This window comes from Solanum stenotomum, unplaced genomic scaffold (genome assembly GCF_019186545.1).
Source record: "Solanum stenotomum isolate F172 unplaced genomic scaffold, ASM1918654v1 scaffold15775, whole genome shotgun sequence".
Lineage (NCBI taxonomy): Eukaryota > Viridiplantae > Streptophyta > Magnoliopsida > Solanales > Solanaceae > Solanum > Solanum stenotomum.
In genome coordinates, this window is record NW_026023726.1 from 17,237 (window position 1) to 40,774 (window position 23,538).

The 23,538-nt window shown below is 32.0% G+C and overlaps 3 non-coding genes across 3 annotated transcripts; all 3 read left to right on the forward strand.

The window, feature by feature from the left end:
- Window positions 1-16,953: 16,953 nt before the first annotated feature.
- On the forward strand, window positions 16,954-17,018 carry LOC125850248 (small nucleolar RNA U49). Its single transcript, XR_007444767.1, has one exon. It is a non-coding gene; the product is annotated as a small nucleolar RNA U49 (small nucleolar RNA).
- Window positions 17,019-17,176: 158 nt separating this feature from the next.
- LOC125850247 (small nucleolar RNA snoR2/U65) lies at window positions 17,177-17,330 on the forward strand. Its single transcript, XR_007444766.1, has one exon. It is a non-coding gene; the product is annotated as a small nucleolar RNA snoR2/U65 (small nucleolar RNA).
- A 45-nt stretch (window positions 17,331-17,375) lies between these two features.
- LOC125850246 (small nucleolar RNA snoR77Y) lies at window positions 17,376-17,457 on the forward strand. The gene has a single exon (XR_007444765.1). It is a non-coding gene; the product is annotated as a small nucleolar RNA snoR77Y (small nucleolar RNA).
- The last annotated feature ends 6,081 nt before the right edge of the window (window positions 17,458-23,538 follow it).

Sequence of the window (23,538 nt, forward strand, 5' to 3'; positions counted from 1 at the left end):
CTAATCTCTTTTAATACGAATTGAGTTATATATTGTATATATGCAACAATAAAATAATTGTATGCAGGCACACACTTGAAAAATTGCTTACCAGGAGGTCGTCCTCTTCGTTGCAGATGCGGCAACCACACACCTTTTAGGGTAGTTTTTATTTCTTTAAAGAATAATAATAATTATAAATTTAAAGTGACAAACTCCATTAAATTATTTTAATAAATATAGGTCAAGTGGTATAGGTTCTTAATAAATGATCACTTTAGCCTATTAACTACCGATTAAGTCAAATATCTACACTTACCCATCAACTAATTATCTAAAGTTAAACGAATAGTTCAAAATTTCCAAAAATGACCTTCCGGGTCATTACAACTTTATACAAACACAAATTATACAATTGATTCTTTTGTATATGTATATCGAAACAAATTATACAATTGCTTCTTTTGTATATATGTATAGCGAAATAGCCAGCTTCTTTTGTATATATGTATAGCGAAATAGCCATAACAATCATAAAGTTTGCTATGAAACACAATTATGCAAACTATAGTTATAACATACAAATATAATTTTTGTGTTTGCTATATGTGAAAGTTGCTCATTTTAATAAGGTGTACCTCAAGATAAGACATTTAAATGAATTTTTTTTGAAGAAAAAAAAAACTCAGCATATATTCTTCCAATTATAAAAGTTCACGCCAGCTTGCCAAATCGTAGTCTTCTTTTTTGGCCCCAAATCTAAATATCTTCTAGACGAACATGAAGCATTAGAAGCGTGACACGGTTACATTTTTTTTTTAAATAAAATAAAATTATCCTTTAAATTTGATTAATTTAAATTTACGGTGAGAAGTCCATTTTAAATAATAAATACAAAGTTTTAATTGAAAATGAATGAACATTTATCCATTTAACGCATTGAGGATTTGCTTTTTGTTCTATGGTCACAAAATAAACATGCATCGCTAGGATCTAAAATTGCATCATAATATTATAAACAAAACAAAGAATATACAAGTAAGTAGCCATGAGCAAAACAGCTAAACTATCGTTTAAGACGCTCACTGAATTTTTTACTTCTTCGTATTTTAATTTGTTTTTTTAATTTTGATTTGATATTGTGTTTAAAAAAGTAAAATCAACTTTGAATTTTGTGATTTAAAATTAAAAATATATTAAAATATTCGTTAATTTTATAATATTAAATATGTCAAGAAAAAAGTTAATTAAAATGAACTAAAAAACAAAATAAAACAAGTAATTTCAGACCGAGTATTTAACATTCAAATTTATTACTATATTGAATGAGATCAAAACAGTAGATTTTCAACCAATAGTTTATATATCATAAAAATAAAAAAAAGTAAAAAAGAAGAAACCATAGTAGAAGTTAGATATTTTTATTATTATTTAACATAAATACGTAAAGGTCCAAAATTCTGTTATTGTGGATGTGCATGTGATGATGACCACACACGATCAACACTACCGACCCACCGACTCAGAATCTTAAAACAAACTGCGTAACTCTTCAGCAATTCCATATTTATGTGCTCTTCTTCCTGCCCCTACTTTAAACTTATCAACTATCTCTATTACGTAAGTTTGAGTCGGAATTTGAGAATGATAGAATATATAAAAATATTTGTATATTTATTTTTGTGAGATATAAAATTTATTTTTGATAGATAGTTAATTTAAAACACATGGAATTAAGTATGATAGAAAAAAACAAAACACATAACAAAACAACAAAATAAACATAACAAATGAAATAACAAATAGCACTATGCATATAATTAGCATATGCCAACTAATATTACAATGCGCATGAGCTATCCTATTATCATTTTCCCTTTACCTTCGATTTTTTAAAATTTTCTTATATAAGATCATTTTTCTAATAAGCTAAAGATATTTTTCTAGGGTCAACCTCTTCATACCTTTTTAAAAATCTATTATATTCAATCTCTCACATTTTCTTATCAGTGCATTGACACTTCTTTTATTCACATGTACTATTTGTTTTAATATCACTTTCATCATCTTAATTATTTGCCACAAAGAACCACTTCAACTTTATCTTATATAATCTCATTCTTAATCTTATATTTCTCATAATATGTTCACATATTCTTCAAACAAGAATACCCATCTCTGCTATCTTTAATGAATTGATTTTCGTCATATGTATGCTTAAAAATAGATCTGTATCCAACAATCAATCAATCACCTAGGTGTTACAAAACGAGACAGAGAAAACATAAGAAAATTTAGAGAATTGATAATTATATTCAAAATGCTCTTCATATGTTTCAGAACATATTAAGATATCGTCTATATAAACTATTAAAAATTCTTTTTCAGAAAAATTTTTATCCATTTTTCTTTGAAATATTTGTGGGGCATTTTTTAGCCCAAAAGGCATGACTAACCACTCGTAATGTCCATTAGGAGTGCTAAAGGCAGTTAACTGTATAGAGTCTTCTGCTAATTTTATTTGCCAAAATTCACTTTTACAGTCAAATTTTGAAAAATAAGTTTTTCCTTTCGCAAGGTTGATTAAATTGTTTTTATTTGGGATAAAATATCCATCAAATAAACAATTTTTATTTAGCTCTTTATAGTTTATTACCATGCGAGCTTTTCCTCTTTTTATTTCAGCGTGATTTCTCACCATGAATGCTGGACTACTATGAGGACTTTTACTCATTCTTATTAATTTTAAATTGAGTAATTCTTTGATTTGAAGTTTAAATTCAATTTTGTCTTCTTCGTTATAGAGCATTGGTTTGACTCTAATAATAACACTGGGATCTTTCAAGGTTAATATTGCCCTTTCATGATTTTGTTCCCATTTTTCTAATGGATTTTCACCATAGGATTTTTGTAAATTTTCTTTAATCTTCTCTAGATTAAGACATTTACAAGAAATTTTTCTTAGATTATCTAAGTATTTTCTTCTAAAGTTTCCATTATCTTTTTCCAGACTATATGGATTTTGTTTTCTAGGGACTTTGATAAAATGTCCACAAGGAGTCTTTAGACTTGTCATATATAAAGTCTGATGATAGTCTTGGAATTGTTGTAAAAAATCATTTCCTAATAATAAATCTGTTTCCAGTTTATCATAAGCAAATAATTTATTTATAGAAACAATTTTTGATCCTAAAATTATTTCTACTTTTTCTTTTGATTTGTCAATTTTTTCTTTATCTCCTGTGATTCCTATCATAGAGATATTATTTTTATTTATGTCCCAATCTTTTATTAAAAAAGATTTTGCTAGACTTGCTTCAGATCCATTGTCTATTTGACAACAGGTTGTTAATTTTGTATCATAGAAAGTTATTTCTATAAATACAGATACTTTGAAAATTGTTTCCTTAGGCATTATTTCTTTGGTATATAACAAATTTCGCCTTTATATAGCATTTCAATTCCGTTTTTTCCAATGCTATAGTCTTCTAATTTATTTAAGAATAAATTACCTAGAATTAATTCTTGATCACTATCGTGATTGGTAATATAACAAGGAACTGTGATCCTTATAGTGCCTAGTTGTATTGGTAAATCTACCATATTTTTACAACTAAAATTATTACCTTCAAAGGTTTGATAGGTGTATTGTTCACCTTCATAAATAGGTATTCCATCTATTAGGATTCCTTTTACATGATTTGCAGTTGCTCCTGTTTGTATCAAGATTTCTTGATTTTTCCATTCTACTCCATTGAAAATTCTTCCTTTTATCTTTGTTATAGGGGTTTCTATTTGTAAAGAATATCTATTAGATATACTTTTCTTAATAGAATTTCTTCCATACTCTATTGAAAGTCTAGGGTTACTAGTGCTTCCAATTTCTTGTGTTTTTCCAAATCGAATTTCATATTCGTCTGGAATGTGGGCTTGTTGAACTTCTGCTTCAACTATTCTTGCTATTCCAGCACATTCTTGATCTATTTCGATCATTCCTTTATTTTTATACACTTTACCGTAATTTGAATTTGTAACAGTGTATAATGCTTGGTAATATATACTCATTATATGATTACCTGGTTTGAATAGATCATTTCTTTTGATCTGAAAGTGCAAGCTTAGTGCATCATTAAAATCTGCATCTTTGAGAGATATACAATACTTTGGATAGTATGTGAAAAGGAGTTTTGTATAGGCTAGATTTCCTTCTACTATACCAAGATTTCCTTCTCTTGCGTTTATAAATCTTTCGTCTGATAAATTTATTACTATCGGACAATTGATTCCTTCTTTAAAAGTCGATTTGACTAATATTTGAATTCCTCCTAAATGAACATAATTCATTTTCTTTCTTTTCCTTTCAGGAATTTTTCTTAGAATTTGATCTATCATAGGTTTTGTTAACAGGTTAAGTTTGTGTTTACCTGTTGTTTGGGTAATTTCTATTACCTTTTCAACCTCTTGATATTCGTGATAAGAGATTTTATCTCTAGAGAAAACTCTTTGCATTCTGCTAAGTAGATTATCTTCTACTTTGAGATTTAATTTTAATCCTTGGATTTTTCTAAATGTTTCTCCATCAAAAGTTGCTTTTAAAGCATACCCTCTATGATCTTCTTCTGTTTCTAAGACTTGAACAGAATTATCTTTTTCCAGAATTTCTCTATTCATTCTGATTCTTCTGAACTGGAAGAGTATTCTTCGTAGATTTCTTCATAGAAATCATCACTTTCTATAGATTTTATTGATTCTAGATCTGAATCAATTTCCATTCTATCTACTTTTGAGATTTTTACTCTCCTTTTGTTACATTCGTAACTTTTATGGCCTTCTTCACCACAGTTATAACATTTGCATTTATCTGCAGGTTTTGTTTTAGCAAATTCTTTTTTCTTTTTATAATATTTCTTTCTTGGTATATACTTCTGTTTTGAGAAGTTTTTTCTTTTTATTAATCCTTTAGATTGTTTTCTTTTTTTGTAAGGTCTGTCATCACATCCCCATTGGGTTGATGCTTTAGTATCTTTACAATAAATTTGTGTATTGATTCTTTTAGCTTTTCTTTGTATGTTATGATACATACATAGTTGACTAAGTCTGTTTTTTAAGAAGCTTATTCTTTGTCCTAGGGTGTCTCCCTTTTTGTTTTCTTTTTCATATTCTTCTCTGAAATATTTTGCCCAAAAACCTGGCAATTTTTGATAGTATTTTTCCAGATATGGTAACATTTCTTTACTACTATCAAATAATTTATAATAGTATTCTTCGAATTCACAAGTGTATTCTTGAATATGACTCATTTTACAAATTTGTAATTTTTCTAATTGCTCTTTTGCAATAGTTCTAATTATTTCTTTATTTTCTTTTACACTTCCTTGTCCTCCAAAGAATTCATTAGCAACATATTGTTTTAAGTTATTTATTCCATCTTGGATAGACTTTTTTAGTCCATCTATGGTATTATCTTTGATTATTTTTTCTGCGTCTTCAGTTAATCCTGAAAACCAGTCATTTACTTTTCCTATGAAAGTATTTATCATGATGATGTATTTTTCTTCATCTGTATAATTTCCTTTTCCTAATAGGAAATAAAGTAGCATATTTTGAGACCAAAGGTCTAAGCTGTCTTCTGGATCTCTTTTACATTCGAGATCTAAGAATTGGGCTCCAATTTCCGCTTTCGGAAGTCTATTTGGCATGAATTTTATTTTATTGCTATTATGAAAATGTTTTGCATAATCATTTTCTTTTTTTGCTTTATTTGCAAAGTTTATATCTTCTATCTCTGATTCTTGCCATTCATTTTTTATTGAAGTTGAAGCTTCAAAATTTCCTTGGGGTCCACCTGTTTCCCCTTTATTCATAAGTACTTTTAGTTCTGAAAGACTTAAATCTTCCATTGAATAAACTAGTTCATCTAGTCCGTTCATTCTTGTTTTTGATCAGTTGCTTCTGAACTTTCTGAAATTTCTTCTGAATTTTCTTCAAGATTTTCTTGATATAAATCTTTTTCTTTTTTCTTTTGTTTTTCTAAAAATTCATGGATTAATCTTTCATCCATACTTCCTTTCTGATAAGTATTTTTACTTGCTACCTTTTTGGATAACAGTTCTTTAATGTAGTTTTGACTAATTCTTTTGTCAATTTGTTCTGTTTTTTCTATTATATTAGTTATTCTTCCTGGAAGATTTTCTTTAATATAATTTAATTCTATTTCCATCATTTTTAACCGTAAGGTTAGTTGTTTATTACTTTCTATAAGATCTTTTAGCATTTCTGAGATTTCTTTTAAACTCATTTTTATTCTGAAAAATAATAATCAGAGGTATCCATCATATCAATTTCGTTATGAAAATTATAGGAATAATACATTAATTCTTGTCTCTCTTCTTCTTTCTTATTTCTAAGAGTGATTATAGAGATTATTTTTCTTTTTAGATCTTCATCTAAATTTCTTATTACCTGTAGTATTGTTACTAAGGTTTCTATTTCTATGTACCAATATGGTTTTATGTTTTTATCCATAATTTGTTTAGCAACATGGCTCTGATACCAATTTTTACGGGCTGTTTATCTTTAAACAGGGTTGCGGATTAAATACTGACTAAGCAGTGAAAATTCTATGACACTTTAAAGTGGCCAGCTTCATTTGATACTCAAACCATTCTTGAGCTCTATATCTTTTCATTTCTCTTATTGAGAATAACAGTATATTATTAGGTTGATTAGTATTGTTATATACTAATTCTAATTCTTTAATTGCCTTGTTCATATGATACAAAGCTTTTTTATGCTTCCAAGCACTATTTCTTATTCTATGCAAATTCCTTTGTATATGCTTCATTTAGCAATAAAAATATGAATATGCAAACAGCATGATACAGTAATATTTTGCAAACAGCATTATATTTTTATTCCCTACAAGGTACTAAGTATAATTTATATGTTGTTATGTAATTTATGAGTATTTACTGTAAAATATACTATGTAATAAAAGCGTGCGTGTATACCTTTCTCTTCTTCAATTGATGTATAGTCCCATCACTACCGCAGCAGTTCTCCTCTAGGCCATGAACAGTTTTTTTCGCCTCAACGACTCCAGTCTAACGGCTACTTCTCTTACTGTTCCTCCTATAGGCGGAAGATCTCAACCTTCACTTAGACTATAAAAAATTTTTGGAGAGAAGGGTATAGAAACCAACTTTTATTTCATAATATATTTTTACATAGAATACTCACATATACATAAAAACTATAAAATATACTTTTCCCTTAGCGGGAGAAGCTACTTACTCACTCACACTCTTCATACTTGAAGGTACCTAACATTTCTCTAGATGGATGTTCTAAGGAAATTTTAGTCTGCCTTTGTTGTATGAAGTTCCTCTCCTTTTATAGAATGAAGGAGGGACTTATTACAAAAGGAAATTGTTCAGGGGCTTCCCTAAACTATTACATAATTATATCTTTGGTCCTTGCTTTATTGCTGGGGCCTAAAGATTCCTTTCTGATAATGGACGATAGCCTCCATTGTCTTCTTCTGAATTATTGGTCGACAGATGTGACCTTTTCTTTTAGAAAAGAAAAGATTCCTTTTCTTTATGCTTTATGACGTAAGTGCTTACGTCATCCTTTTTGTCTTCATTCTTTCCTCATCAGTGGTTGTGATCTAGCATTTTGCATGCTAGTTTCCACGTTTCCTCTGTGGCACCAAGCCTGTGAAGTTCGATATCCAAGATTCTCTCTTTGAGCTCTTTGGATTTGTTCTTTCCTTTGGTAATCAAGACCCAATTGTTGTCCTGATCGATAACTTTACAATCTTCCTTGTAAAATCTGGTTAGAATTGCATATAGGACTTTAATACCTAACGCTCTTCTGGTTTGAATCCATTTTTTGTTAAGGTGTGGGAGTTTTTTGTCAACTCCTGTAGCCTTGACGTTAAAATCTTTAATTTTCTCAATCGAAATGTAATTGAGAGTTGGATAATATGCCTGTTCGTCTTGACATTCCATAGAAATACTGTAGAATCTGCAGTATACTCCATTGCCCTGAGCAAAGTTTTTTATTGCCTCGAACAATTTAGATGGTAATTGGGACACTTCTCTTAGATCTGGCTTTGTATAAACGCGATCTAGGTATCCAAATTCAAATAATTGAGCTGTGAAGCTCGGTATTCCGTTAGGAAAAATAGAAATTCTAGGAAACAAACTTGTTGTTTCTAAAACTCCATAAGTCTCTCCACTTTCTTCGGGAAGATTATAGATATATCTTGTAAATGCAAGATATTCTTCTTCTTTTGGGTGCTGCTTGCCAACCTGAAATGAAGAAAAAACTTTTGTTCCAGTAGGAACTGGGTTAGTTTTGCTTTCTGGTTTCCCAGAGATTTTTTCATTTTCTGATTTTTCAGATATACTTTTTTCAGCTTTCGCTGATGATGAGCTTGATGCTTCTTTTGCTGGGCTTTTTCCTTCATCATTAGACTTAGGAATCGGCATATCCCTGCGTATCGTCGAGATGTTTTTGGCACTTTGTGCTAGTGGGACATCTCCTGCCACTTTGTTGAGAGTAATATTCTCGTTCGGATTTGAATTCCGTAAAGGACGTGTGTCCAGATATTCACTCAAGAGTAAAAACTCTCTCATGTTTTCTGCTTGTGTAATTCCAAGCTGGTTTATTTCGGAATGTAACATCCGAGTTTGTTCAGAAAGCTTTGAAAGCTCATCTCTCATTTTAAAAAGTTTTTGGCTTTTTTCGTCAATGGATTCATCCACTTTTTTCATACCTTCGTATATCCTGCTCATCAGGATCTTTGTATGATTGTCCATACTGGACATTTCTTGAAATGAAATCTGCAAGAAAATTATCATTTCCTTTAATATATTCAATTGTGAATGAATAAAAAGATAATAGCACCTGCCATCTGTGCAATCTCCTGTATTGCGGTTCGAAAGGTAGCTTATTAAATATTAGCCCTGAAACTTGAGTATTATCAGTTCTAATGACAAATTGTTTTGGTAAAAGAAAAGCAGAAAATTTTCTGATTCCTCTAACAATTGCTAATAATTCCTTTTCATTCGTAGAATATCTTGTTTCTGCATCATTAAAAGTACCACTTGTGTACCTGCAAATTTCATTTAGATCGGTTTGCAATAATGCTCCCCAATGATAATCTGATGCATCAGTTTGTAAAACTAGATTATCGCTATCCTCTGGTAATCTAAGTTTTGATAACTTTGCACATTCTTCTTTAAGATTTTTAATACACTGAGTGTGTTCTTCTGTCCATCCAAGTCTATTGGATTTTCTTATCAATTTTTGTAATATATTCCGTTTCTTTGCCAAATCCGGAATAAATTCTCCTGCGTAATTTAAACAACCCAGAAATTTTTGAATTTCTTGTTTTGTTGTTAATTTGTCAGGAAATTCTATTATCTTTTTTGAGATATGGGATTGTAGTTCTATCCCATTCTTTGAAATAATCATTCCTAAGAATTCTATTTCATTTTTATTAATGTCAGCCTTTTTTTGACTTAACACTATTCCGTTTTTTAGACAGATTTCTGAAAATTCTTTCAGGTGTTTTAAATGTTCTTCATATGTTTTAGAACATATTAGAATATCATCTATATAGACGATTAAGAATTCCTTTTCAGAAAAATTTTTATCCATTTTTCTCTGAAATATTTGTGGGGCATTTTTTAGCCCAAAAGGCATGACCAACCACTCATAATGTCCATTAGGAGTGCTAAAGGCAGTTAACTGTATAGAGTCTTCTGCTAGTTTTATTTGCCAAAATCCACTTTTACAGTCAAATTTTGAAAAATAAGTCTTTCCTTTTGCAAGGTTAATTAAGTTGTTTTTATTTGGAATAAAATATCCATCAAATAAACAATTTTTATTTAGCTCTTTATAGTTTATTACCATGCGAGCTTTTCCTCTTTTCATTTCAGCGTGGTTTCTTACCATGAATGCTGGACTACTATGAGGACTTTTACTCATTTTAAGTTGAGTAATTCTTTAATTTGAATTTTAAATTCAATTTTATCTTCCTCATTATAGAGCATTGGTTTGACTCTAATGATGATACTGGGATCTTTTAAGGTTAATATTGCCCTTTCATGATTTTGCTCCCATTTTTCTAATGGATTTTCTCTATAAGATTTTTGTAAATTTTCTTTAATCTTTTCTAGATTGAGACACTTACAAGAGATTTTTCTTAGATTATCTAAGTATTTTCTTTTAAAGTTTCCATTATCTTTTTCAAGACTATATGGATTTTGTTTTCTAGGGACTCTGATGAAATGTCCACAAGGGGTTTTTAGACTTATCATATATAAAGTCTGATGGTAGTCTTGGAACTGTTGTAAAAAATCATTTCCTAATAATAAGTCTGTTTCCAGTTTATCATAAGCAAATAATTTATTTATAGAAACAATTTTTGATCCTAAAATTATTTCTACCTTTTCTTTTGATTTATTAATTTTTTCTTTATCTCCTGTGATTCCTATCATAGAGATATTGTTTTGATTTATGTCCCAATCCTTTATAAGAAAGGATTTTGCTAGACTCGCTTCAGATCCATTGTCTATTTGACAACAGGTTGTTAACTTTGTATCATAGAAAGTTATTTCTATGAATACAGATACTTTGAAAATTGTTTCTTTTGGCATTAATTCTTTGGTATGAAACAAGTTTCACCTTTGTATAGCATTTCTATTCCATTTTTCCCAATGCTATAGTCTTCTAATTTATTCTGGAATAAATTTCCTAAAATTAATTCCTGATCACTTTCGTGATTGGTAATATAACAAGGAACTGTGATCCTTATAGTGTCTAGTTGTATTGGTAAATCTACCATATTTTTACAACTAAAATTGTTACCTTCAAAGGTTTGGTAGGTGTATTGTTCTCCTTCGTAAATAGGTATTCCATCTATTAGGATTCCTTTTACATGGTTTGCTGTTGCACCTGTTTGTATCAAGATTTCTTGGTTTTTCCATTCTAATCCATTAAAGATTCTTCCTTTTATTTTTGTTATATTTTGAGATTCTATTTTTAATGAATATCTATTAGATATACTTTTCTTAATTGAATTTCTTCCATATTCTATTGAAAGTCTAGGGTTACTAGTGCTTCCAATTTCTTGTGTTTTTCCAAATCGAATTTCATATTCGTCTGGAATTTGGGCTTGTTGAATTTCTGCTTCAACAATTCTTGCTATTCCTACACATTCTTGATCTATTTCGATCATTCCTTTATTTTTATACACTTTTCCATAATTTGAGTTGGTAACTGTGTATAATGCTTGGTAATATATACTCATTATATGATTACCTGGTTTAAATAGATCATTTCTTTTGATCTGAAAATGTAAACTCAATGCATCATTGAAATCCGCATCTTTGAGTGATATGCAATACTTTGGATAGTATGTGAATAGAAGTTTTGTATAGGCTAGGTTTCCCTCTACTATACCAAGATTTCCTTCTCTTGCATTTACGAATCTTTCGTCTGATAAATTTATCACTATTGGACAATTGATTCCTTCTTTAAAAGTCGATTTGACTAATATTTGAATTCCTCCTAAATGAACATAGTTCATTTTCTTTCTTTTCTTTTCAGGAATTTTTCTCAGAATTTGATCTATCATGGGTTTTGTTAACAGGTTAAGTTTGTGCTTTCCTGTTGTTTGGGTAATTTCTATTACCTTTTCTACCTCTTGATATTCATGATAAGAGATTTTATTTCTCGAAAAGACTCTTTGCATTCTGCTTAGTAGATTATCTTCTACTTTGAGATTTAATTTTAATCCTTGGATTTTTCTAAATGTTTCTCCATCAAAAGTTGCTTTTAAAGCATACCCTCGATGATCTTCTTCTGTTTCTAGGATTTGAACAGAATTATCTTTTTCTAAAATTTCTCTGTTCATTCTGATTCTTCTGAACTAGAAGAGTATTCTTCATAAACTTCTTCATAGAAATCGTCACTTTCTATAGATTTTATTGATTCTAGATCTGAATCAATTTCTATCCTATCAATTTTTGAGATTTTTACTCTCCTTTTGTTACATTCGTAACTTTTATGTCCTTCTTCACCACAGTTATAACATTTGCATTTATCTGCTGGTTTTGTTTTAGTAAATTCTTTTTTCTTTTTGTAATATTTTTTTCTTGGTATATACTTCTGTTTTGAGAAGTTTTTTCTTTTTATTAAGCCTTTTGATTGCTTTCTTTTTTTGTATGGTCTATCATCACATCCCCATTGGGTAGATGCTTTAGTATCTTTACAATAAATTTGTGTATTTATTCTTTTAGCTTTTCTTTGTATGTTATAAAACATACATAATTGACTAAGTCTATTTTTCAAGAAGCTTATTCTTTGTCCTAGGGTATCACCCCTTTTATTTTCTTTTTCATATTCTTCTCTGAAGTATTTTGCCCAAAAACCTGGCAATTTTTGATAGTATTTTTCAAGATATGGAGTCATTTCCTTACTACTATCAAATAATTTATAATAATATTCTTCGAATTCACAAGTGTATTCTTGAATATAACTCATTTTACAGATTTGTAATTTTTCTAATTGCTCTTTTGCAATAGTTCTGATCATTTCTTTATTTTCTTTCGTATTTCCTTGTCCTCCAAAGAATTCATTTGCAACATATTGTTTTAAATTATTTATACCATCTTGGACTGACTTTTTTAGTCCATCTAAGGTATTATCTTTAATTATTTTTTCTGCATCTTCAGTTAATCCTGAAAACCAGTCATTTACTTTTCCAATAAAAGTATTTATCATGATGATGTATTTTTCTTCGTCTGTGTAATTTCCTTTTCCTAGTAGGAAATAAAGGAGCATATTTTGAGACCATAGGTCTAAGCTATCTTCTGGATCTCTTTTACATTCGAGATCTAGAAATTGAGCTCCAATTTCTGCTTTTGGAAGCCTATTTGGCATGAATTTTATTTTATCGCTATTATGAAAATGTTTAGCATAATCATTTTCCTTTTTTGCTTTATTTGCAAAGTTTTTATCATCTATTTCTGGTTCTTGCCATTCGTCTTTTATTGAAGACGAAGCTTCAAAATTTCCTTGGGGTCCACCTGTTTCCCCTTTATTCATTAATACTTTTATTTCTGAAAGACTTAAATCTTCCATTGAATAAACTAGTTCATCTAGTCCGTTCATTCTTGTTTTTGTTCGTTTAGTTCTGAATTATTTTCTGAATTTTCTAGGTTATATAAATCTTTTTCTTTTAACTTTTGTTTTTCTAGAAAATCATGGATTAATCTTTCATCCATACTTCCTTTTTGATAAGTATTTTTACTTGCTACCTTTTTAGATAACAGTTCTTTAATATAATTTTGACTAATTCTTTCGTCAATTTTTTCTGTTTTTTCTATTATATTGGTTATTCTACCAGGAAGATTTTCTTTAATATAATTTAATTCTATTTCTATCATTTTTAACCGTAAGGTTAATTGTTTATTACTTTCTATAAGATCTTTTATCATTTCTGAGATTTCTTTTATACTCATTTTTTATTCTGAAAAATAATAATCAGAAGTATCCATAGCATAAATTTCATTATGAAAATTATAAGAATTATACATTAATTCTTGTCTCTCTTCTTCTATCTTATTTCTAAGAGTGATTATAGAGACTATTTTTCTTTTTAGATCTTCATCTAAATCTATTATTACCTGTAATATGGTCTTGTCTATCTATTCTTGATTCTCAAGTCCAATTTTTTGGTTCCCCGAAGCCCCGAATGGAATGGATCGTTTCTGCCAACATTTTTTTATTTCCCGTTCATCGTATCAACCGACCCAGACCCCGTATCTATCCCCGGTGAAAGTCAGGATGAAACCTGCTTTCATTTAAAACCAACTCACTCTAAGGAAAGGAGAGCTTTGCGAAAGTTTAAAAAGGTATTGAGTGAGCTCTGGCCTAAGAAAAGAGTTTAATAAAGCGGAGAGGGATTTTCCGACAACAAAAAAGCTTTTCTCCCCAACCGAGGTGATAGACCACCTTATGGCCGATGTGATTACCAGCCAAAGGGCAAAAAGACGGGGTTGAATGCGACTTTACCAATACCAATCTCCTCTGGAGCAAGGAAAAACAACTCTGCCTGGTATCGGTAACGATTAACATTTTTTTTTTTTGAGAGAGGGGAACCCTTACTTAAGAACAGAGAGTGGCCGAGCAAAAAAGCAAGGCAAGGGATAAAGGAGAAGTACCCGGCCCCACGCAAACGTGGACTCCCATGGCTTTCTTGGAAAAGAGGCGAGTATCCCTCTCTTTCAATTGAGTTGATCACCTCCCTTCGCTAGTTAGAGTTGTGCTCTTCCTGAGCAGCTTGCGTGCGCTGTTGGCGGAGCTACTTCTTCTTACTGGATGCCTGGTGCCCACCAAAACACAGACTCTACTCACCCACTACTGGATTAGTCTACGGGCTGGTGAGACTATTCCACTACAGATTGATGGACTTACTAATTTGCTGACTGATTCAAGGAGTTAAGACTGGCGGTTCGGTGATCGAGCGAAGGCTTGGTTCCTCCCTTGCTGTACCGAGGGAAGCCTTTCCCACTTCATCTCCTATATATATATATATATATATTATTATTATTATTATTATTATTATTATTATATAATGTAGATGATGATTGATTGAAGATTTCCTTTCTACAATAAGCCTACGAGATGAATTGGACCTCAGCCCGAAGAGCGCTTCCCTGGCGCTGGCGGAGAGATTGAAAGAACGGAACTCCAGCGCACTGATTGAGCTAGCTAGAAGCAGGAACTCCTATTTAAGTAAGGCCAGCTGTAAACAAAGAAAACAAGAGATTCGTGGTTGTACCGATACCAGTTGACAACAATTGGTCAGTTTCCTATAGTTGACCGATTGATCTATAAGAACGGTAAGAGATGATATTTACAAGGACGGGAAGCGGTATCGAACAAGAAGAGCTGGAAGCGAAGCACCCTTTGAAAAGCTTCTATCTGACAGGAGGAAGTACTCAACTAGTGAATGAAAGGAAAGATGACGCCCAGGCGAAGTCAACTTATTCAAGAGTCCTCTTTAATTCAGGTAACTAATTAAGCGCATCTATCTACCAGCAAAGACAGGTTAGAATGGTAATCTATGCTAGGAGTGCCCCTTACCTTAAACCTTAAGTAGCTCACTGAAGGAAGCGTGAAAGTAAGCAAGCAAAGTCTCAACCCGAAATCAATAGCCCGCAAGAAATAGAAGGAGAAAGCCCATCTCTTTCCAGTAGTATGTAGCTTTACTTCCTTGAACTTCTATGGAGGGCTTAGTTAGCACAGTTGAGTGGCGCTTGTTGAATACCTCTCTACGCCCTGTTCCAGGGAATGCTCTAGTCTATTTCTAACTAGTGGTGGAAAGAGAATGAGAAAGAGAGTCATGAAAGAGAATCGATTTCAAGTAGCAGTAGAAGTAGATTACGTAGTAGTGGTAGCTTGTGACCTTTCCTCTGAACCCTATTCTTTTCCACTAACATCTCGCCCGGTAGTAGTAACTTCCTTCTTTCGCCGTCCCGCCCTTATAACAACTCTGGAACCCAAAGCAGCTTGCAGGAGTGGTAACCCCTGTAGTAAGACTCTTCGGCCTCGTAGTCAATCTACTGATGAGCCTTATCGCCAAAGAAGGGGGAGCCTACTGAAGTTTCAAAAAAAGGAATTAAGAATCATCATAGGCTGTGTTTTAAGTGAAGGAGAGAGACAGCCTCACGACTTAATCAGAGTGAGGCTTTGGTTACCGGCAAACGCTTCTCCAAAGGCGACCCTCTCGAGTTTCCGGCTGTTTCCGTCATTGAAGTAGCCTTTCGTCGCCCTACCAAACGAAAGAAGTCACTATCAAACTGCTCGCCCTATTGAAGTACCAAATGTGTGCTTAGCCCGTCCTATATACTTATAATTATACTAATACAAATTTTTCAATGCCCAGTTCTCTTTTGCCTTTCTCTCTCTCACACACACTTTATACAAACACAAATTATACAAATACAATGTATTTGTGTCTGTATAAAGCAAGAGAGAGATTTGATATACAAATACAGATATTTTAACTCAACTTTAGGTTGAGAATAGAATGGCGCGAATAATATGGAGTAAATTTTAGGTTTAGCAAACATAAAAGTCATAGTTGTATGCTATAACTATAATTTGTATAATTGCGCTTCATAACAAACTTTATGTTTGCAATGGAACATCAAATTTGTATAAATCGTTGGCAGCCTCTCGTTTGTATAAATCGCTGGCAACCTCTCAATTCAATTTTATGTGTTTGTATATCTGCATAAAATTTGAATTTGTATACACTTGTACCGAAATAAAATATTTGTATATCAAAATCTCTCTCTCGCGTGTGCTTTATACAACACAAATTATACATTGTAATTTGTATAATCTGTGTTTGTATAAAGCGAGAAAGAGAGTAAGGCAAAAAAAGAACTGGGCAGAGAAAGATCTGTATTTGTATAATTATAAGTGTATATGACAAAAATATATGTATTTGTATTTGTATATAGTTTTTTCTCGCTTTATACAAATACAAATGCATTTAATACATTTGTGTTTGTATAAAGTGAGAGAGGCGAGGGAGAGAATGGCAAGCGAGTAATATAAGGAGAGAGGCGAATGACAACTGTTTATTACGAATTAATATTAAATCAAACAGTGATTATAATATTTAATTTAAATTAATAATTTGCTATTTTATACAATTTTCTTTATAATATGTCAGCCCAAATTGTCCAACCCAACCAAAGTTAGTAAAGAAGCCCAAACGCGAACGGCGTCTCATAATTAGGGTTTCAAGAGGTACACATCTATTTAAACTGCTATTCTCCTCTTCAGACTCATTCACTCACCCCGCTGCTTCTAATACTTCTCTGATTTTGGTTTTAGGTTTTTGTTTTGTTAATTAGGTTTCGCGAAATTATAGCTATTTTTCACCTATGAGGAAGACATCCCAGGAATAGGAAGTGCCGTATGACACTTTAAACAGCAGCGGCGGCGCAGTTTCCACTCTCTTTCCCATCCACCATTGATCGGATTCTTTCCAGTCTCCGTTCAATGGTCGGGATCTGTGGCCTTCTGCTCCGTCGTTGTGTGTGTGATTTGTAACGGGTCTCTGAGGTTTAATCCAATTTTTGAATTATTTATATTCTTTATCGGTCCGATGCCACGTCGACGGTAGCAAAATGCGATGACCGAAGATGCTATGATTGGACCAATAACAAGTTTTAAATAACGTTTCGCATTCTGATAGGAATCTGTGTACGGATTTATTCAATTCCTTCACGGAGCCGTTTCGTGCGATTACATCCCCTTTTCAGATTTGTTTCTTTTGAAAACAAAACAAAATATTTTTGAAGCCCATGATGATTTTTATATAAATATTTGGAATTACCGTCTGAACATTATTGATGTGTGATCGAATGTCTGAGGCTTCATATTAAAATTCATCTTTGTTGATGTTCGATAAAAAATTGCAGGTGATCAAAATCTTGGTCTATACAATTGTTGGTAGTCAATCTTAAGGCTCGGATCCCTCTTTTTACTAAATTAGAACTTAATTGAATAAACTCATTACATCTTAAATATGTAAGAAAAGTGTTTAGGTTTATTTTTCGAGAAACAACATTTTTGGATTATATTTCTGATTCAATCAATAAATTTAACTAGCTATTTTGTTATTTTTTGTTAAAAATAAATGAATTAGAATTTATATCTATCAAGCTAATGAATTTTATAATAAAATATTTCTTTTTAATCATTTAACTTTAATCCACAATTAATCATGAAAACAACAGCTAATGTATTTTATAATAAAATATTTCTTTTTAATCATTTAACTTTAATCCACAATTAATCATGAAAACAACCGCTTAATAGAATACAAGTATATCAAATGATAAAAATAAGGAACATTAATGGGGTTTAGTCCTTATATAAGATTTCAAATCAGTTCTACTTATTTTTTCATTAACAAAAGATCTGAAGTAACTTAAAATCTAAATGTGATTAAAATAAATACAATATGAAAGAGTGAAATATTTTGTATTGTGTAGACGAAAATTAAACGATAATTTTAATTTATAAATTCTCGAGGATCTCCAATAATAATTTTTTCATTATTCTAACTACTATTGATGTCATGAGATTTGCACTAACCCAAATATAGAAAAGGTCTGATATTCATTCTAAATTCCTGCATAGGTTATAATGAATAGCAAGTAAGTTACTATCAAAATTACTACATTGATGAACTTGCAAGTGACCAAATCGAAGAAGCCATTAGAGAGCAAGAGAAGCTTTAGAATGGAAACTGATTTTGGAAAGAATTCAACTGATTCATTGAGATGAAGACTGTCATATTTATACATGATACAATTGCATCTAATCTATCTAACCAATCAACAATTAACATGTTGACTGAATTAATAAGTTAGTGCTAACAATTCATCTAACTAACTCATTAATCAACTTAGCTAACTAACTGATGTGACATACTTGAGCTGACTAACTATTTAACAAACTCATATCTCAATACTCCCTTTCAAGCTGGAGGGTCAAGTATATTAAACACTCCAAGCTTGCCAAGTAAATGAAAGTGTTGAATGCTAGTGAGGGCCTTAGTTAATAGGTCAACTTGTTGCTCCTTTGTGTTGACCTACCCGTCCTTGATCTTGTCTTGAACGAAATGACAGTCAATTTCGATTTGCTTTGTCCTCTCATGAAAAATTGGATTTTCAGCAATATGTATAACAGACATACTATCACAGAAAACAATGATTGGTGATTTAACATGCACATTCAACTCCTGAAATAATCCTCTCAACCAAGTTAATTCTGCCACAGTTGCAGCCAGACTTCTATACTCAGCTTCTGCTGAGCTGCGAGACACTGTTTGTTGTTTCTTCGATTTTCAAGAGATTAATGAATCCTCGAACTTAACTACAAAACCTGTAACTGATCTTCTGGTATTTGGGCAAGCAGCCCAATCAGAATCACACCAACAAGTAATTTGTTTAGTGTGTCTATACTTCAGTAATATGCCTTGACCTGGTGAATTCTTCAAATATCTAACAATTCTCAAAGCAGCTTCCTAATGTGACTTCTTAGGCTTTTGCATGAACTGGCTTAACGTCTGTACTGAATAGCTAATGTCAGGTCATGTTATGGTCACAGACAAGAGTTTCCCAATTAATTTTTGATAGGAATTAGCATCACTCAATAGTTCATCATCAGTGTTGTTTTTAGCTTCATCATATTCTAGTGTGGTGAGTTTTCTATTGCATTCAAGAGGTGAACATGCTGGTTTTGATCCACTCAGTCCCATTTCAGAGATAAGCTCCAACACATACTTCCTTTGATTCAACAAACCACCTTTTGTAGACCTCAAAACCTCGATTCCAAGAAAAAAATCCAGCTCCTCCCAAGTTTTTATTTTGAACTTGTGATTGAGAACATGTTTGGCCCTTTCAATCAATGTGGTACTGCTACCAGTAATAAGCAGGTTATCAACATACACCAATACAATTACAATGTCATCTTGTTCCTTCAAGGTGAATAGTGAGTAATCATGATTACTTTGTGAGAATCCTGCATTCACTAAGGCATCAGTTAGTTTGATATTCCACTGTCTTGAGGCTTGTTTCAAGCCATACAAAGACTTCAGTAGTCTGCATACTCGTCTCCCTCTGTCTTCTGAAACCCTCTGCATTTCCATAAACACATCTTCCTCAAGTTCTCCTTGCAGGAAGACATTATACACATCCATTTGCAATAAATTCCATCCCATATGCTACGATTGATCTCACTGTTACCATTTTCACTACAGGTGAAAAAGTGTCATGGTAATCCAGACCTTTCCTTTGACTGTAGCCCTTAGCCACAAGCCTTGCTTTAAATCTCTCCACTTCTCCACTTGCTTTATATTTGATCTTATAAATCCACTTGGATCCCCACTGTGTTCTTGCCTACTGGTAATGGTACCATCTCTCAAGTCTTGTTTTCCTCAAGGGCATGTACTTCATGTTTCATTGCATCTATCCATCTTGGGTCCTTGGCAGCTTCTGTGAATTTTTTAGGTTCTACTAGTTGTGAAAATTTGCTTAGATAACACTGATACTTGGGAGATGTTTTTTCATAGGAAATATAGTTGGCAATAGGATACAAACTAGTGGTGTCCCTTTTCTTGACAGCATAGTCCTTCATCGATATAGGTTCCTTCATTTGCCTGTGTGATTTCCTGATATATTATGCTTCATTTTGTTGTACCATTGTGTCTCTTGACATATCATTCAACCCTGCATGTTCATCCACTTGTGTATTATCAGCCACAAGGTTATGAGGAGTTTCTTGGGCATCATTAGCCATACGTTCGCCAACTACTAGATCTTGTTGGACTTCACCAGATTTGTCAGTTACATCTTCACTACCTGAGACATTGAGGGGATCTTCGGAACTCTCATCATCATATACTGTATCAATCAAATGAGAAAGTCTCACAACATTTTGTTCTATGTGTGTGTATGAATTCTCCAGTGTTGTATTAGATAATTTCTTCCTAAATGGAAAGACATGCTCTTTGAATTGTACATCCCTGATAACAAAGAAAGTGTTAGTGGTGAGATCCAAAAGTAAGTATCCCTTTTGTGTCTCAGAATATCCCATAAGGACCGACTCTCTAGCTCTTTCTGCAAATTTGGTACTCTTGACCACATTTGTAGCATAGCACAGGCATCCAAATACTCGTCGGTGATCAATATGGTTTCTTCTCTTGTACATGATCTCATAAGGAGTATTCCCTTGTAATACACTTGATGGTAGCCTGTTGATGAGATATACAACAACCTTCACACATAGGCCCCAATACTTAATCGGAATGTCTGCCTGAAATCTCAAAGCCCTGACTATGTCCATAATATGTTTGTGTTTTCTTTCAACCCTTCCATTTTGTTGTGGTGTATGTACAAAATTGCTTTGGTGCACAATTCCATGTTAATTCAACAGATCATTACATTGAGCATTGAAGAACTCAGTACTATTATCTGATCTTATGACCTTGATATCTACAGTGTTGACACCCAATCTTGGGCCTCCACAATATAGATTAATCATCGAGCTTCTTTAATTTCAAATGATTTCAAATAATTAGTTTTAGAAAAATTTAAAAATAAATAAATAAATAAATAAAATAAATAAAATATATATATAATTAAATAAAAACATTTTCAAGTCATTTTAAATAGTTTATCACTTATTTATAATTTTTAAATAATATACGTGTTACGTATATAATTGGTACATTTTTATAAATATTCGAAAATGGTCTCAAAAGATTTTAGTTTTACTTAAATACTTTATTAAATTAATTTTGTCTAAATTAGTAATTTATATTTTGAGTCATTAGTTCATTAGGCTAATCATTTTATTTTGTTAAGATTAAGAAGCTCATTAATTAATTAATATTAATTCGTCTTATTCAATTATTAGCTAAATTTATTAAATTTGATCAAGTTGGCTAAGTATTAAATTTAAATTGCCTAAGTTTGAAACATACGTGGCTACTTTGTGCTAGCCGTTTTTCCCTTGTCCTTGGTTCAATTTTGAGAAATCCCAAGTTAGGCCAACTTTTCAACTTAAAATAATCCATTCCAAATTTTCCAATTTAACAAATAATTCATCCCATTCTTTTCCACATTAACAATACAATGCATATGCCTAACCAGTACTCCTATTCTTCCTCAATGCAACAGCCGACCAATTCCCACGACCCAGCCCATTACTCTTAAACCTGGCCCGGCCCACTCCCCTTCCCCTTCACAAAAAAAAAATAATCCAGAAAGTTGTACACGTTAACAACAACAACAACAGCTTCAAACGCTCACAGGGATCGACAGAGCCATTAAGGCTTGATTGTAGCAGCAAGCACACGTTTCCCCTCTCTTTCCTCTTCCAGAATAAGGTTGAATTTGTAGGAAAAGTGTGTAGTCCCAATTTGGTGAAAGAATTTTGGAATTCAAAAATTTGTGGGTTGTGAACTCGAAATTGCCCTCATCTTTTCCCCCCAAAAATAAATAAATTCGAACCCTAATTCTCCACTATAAATACCTTGTTCTTCTACAAATTGAGGGGATTTTTTTTTGGAAATTGGAAATTTTGGGTTTAGAGGAAATTGTTAGCAAAAAGGAATTTTAGAAGAAAAATTGATCAAAAGGGGTACGTGTTCGAAGTCGATTCGGGTCTTTGCTTGAAGTTCTCGGAACTCTCCTGGGTGTGAAGTTGTTGCTTACCTTCTGCTCGTTGCTCCAGCTCGCTGCACTTCGAATAGGTAACATTCTCATTCTTACCTCTTGTTCTCCCTTTGCAAATGGTGTGTGTTGCTTCGTTACTGCCCGAATGTCTATTTTCTTTGGATTTTCATGTGCTTCTTAATATGGTTTGAACATTAAGATGTCGTATCTTCTATCTACTGCTAGAGTATTATGTATCGAGGTGCATTTTATTTAGTCTTTCTTAAATTTCTTCTATCATAGTCTTAGTTGTAGTTATCTTTAGTCTTTAGTTACTGCCTAGTTTGATATTTTCTTTAATGTTACTATCTAAATGTTTTCCGGATCTGATGCGATAAATAGCACTTAGTGTAATCTCATGTTCATTCCGATGGCTTAGTTTTCCCGGTTTGTCGAATCTCTTTGTTTCCTCACTACTTTGAGTGACATGTTAGAGCCATTGTTATGCCTCCGCTTTGCCTGTTTGTGTTGATCCAACTTCGCCGCTGAGTTTTAAGTATAAGATTTTGTTAATAATTCGGATTTCTTGACTACCTGTGGCGTAGTTCGAGTTCAGCTGCGCCATCTCCGACTAGTGAAGCATCTGTTTATTTGTCCTCTTCGTTCACTCGTTAGAGTCTGTCCATTATGATTGTTTCATCTAATACTCTTTCTAGTTTGTGTCTTTCTCCTCTTAAAATTTGACCTTTGATTAGATCGAAATTCATAGGACTTCCATTGCCTTTAAGTGTTATGATTCCTCTCGTATTTATTTGTGGTTGGTTGATCTCATTTTAGTCATTCTCAGATTCATCTACTTATTATGAATATTTGTCTTTTCATATCTTATAAGTGAATGCTTTCCGATAAATGACCAATTTAGCTCAAAATTGGCTTATGTTTATATATAGTTATATCTGACTGATCTAAGTGTGTCATCTTTATGTCAAAAGTATTATTATTTTTTTTTTTACTTCATTATTGTCACCTGATGCATATAAGCTCTATTTAAATTTGTCTTCTTAAACTTGTACGCCAATATTATTTGTTGGACTTCGTGTGTTCATCTTAAACCATTCTGTCTTCTTTCCCTTTTGAAATCATATGTGTTTTATCAATATTTAAGTGTAGCAAGGCACTGGCCATTTGGGAATGTTGGGATTTTGCATTTTTAAATGTTCAATTTTCTTACTTGATTAAGTCGTTGGAAGTTAGATGCTAATATTTCTTTCTTTCACTTTGTCATGTGATGCCA